We start from the raw sequence: 1331 nt of genomic DNA on the forward strand, positions 1-1331 counted from the left end.
CTCAAAAAAAAAAAAAAAAAAAAAAAGTGGTTTACTCCAGTTTCTCCCTGCATTTAATAATTTTGTTCCCTTTAAGGCGTGTTTTTATTTTATTGACTGAAAATGAGTAGCCTGAGAAGTAAAGTGTAGGAAGCCTTGGCCATAGGACTAATAGCCTCATCTTAAATTCCTGATCTCTGGAGGACATGAGGGCCTCCTACCTGTTCCAGTGACCTGGGAGTCTCCCCAGCTCCAAGGCATGGGGATGGCTTCGTTGAACACAGAGTCTGGAATTCCATGCACACTCGTGTGACCAGTGTTCTGGAAAAAGAAGCAGGAAGGGGCTGGACGCAGTGGCTCACACCTGTAATCCCAACACTTTGAGAGGCCGAGGCGGGCGAATCACGAGATCAGGAGTTGGAGACCAGCCTGGCCAACATGGTGAAACCCCATTTCTACTAAAAATACAAAAATTAGCCGGGAGTGGTGGCAGGCGCCTGAAATCCCGGTTACTCGGGAGGCTGAGGCAAGAGAATCGCTTGAAACTGGAAGGCGGAGGCTGCAGTGAGCTGAGATCGTGCCACTGCATTCCAGCCTGGGCGACAAGAGTGAAACTCCGTCTCAAAAAAAAAAAAAAAAAAAAAAAAAAAAAAAAAAAAAAAGGCAGCAGCAGCAGCAGGAAGGACCCACTGAGTACAGGAAGCCGACAGGGCCTGCTCTGGAAAACCAGGAGCTGTAAGGTCAGCCGAGAGAAAGGACAAAGAGACCTGAAGTCAATCATGTAAGTTTTATTAACCTGCTGGGCTGCCCTACCACAGTCAGAGGAGGCAGCCCCGCTTACAGACTACAGCAGGACTTTATAGGGCAAGGAACTGGGTCGAGGTGTGAGAACTGAGTCGGAGGTGCAGGTGTCCTGACCGCATCCTGGAGATGTTTTTGCCAGCTTTGTTATGCAAGGTGGACAGGTGTTCTGACCGCATCCTGCAACTGTCTGCCATTTCAGCTGAAGTCTTTTGAACAGTTACTGGAAGGGTCAGTGGGGAGGGGTTCTACTTCTAGCCCGGGGTGGAGTTGTGTGGAGGTCACAAAGGACTGTATTGTAAGACTTATGGGGTAAGGAGGGGAACAGTCTGGTTGGGTTGACCCTAACAGGAGCAAGTTCTGCTTCCATGCAAGCCCAAGTCTAAGGTCCCAGAGATAGTCCCGCCCTGCGAGGGGCTGCAGGTAGTACCTGTCTGTCACACCCCACACAGCTAGGATTCCGATCACTTCTCCTAGCCGCTCAAGCCCCAGGGGCGGGGCCTGGGGCGCCATCCAGTCGGAGGCGCTGTGGGGCAAACTGTCCAATCAGG

Source organism: Macaca nemestrina, chromosome 20 (genome assembly GCF_043159975.1).
Source record: "Macaca nemestrina isolate mMacNem1 chromosome 20, mMacNem.hap1, whole genome shotgun sequence".
Taxonomy (NCBI): Eukaryota; Metazoa; Chordata; class Mammalia; order Primates; family Cercopithecidae; genus Macaca; species Macaca nemestrina.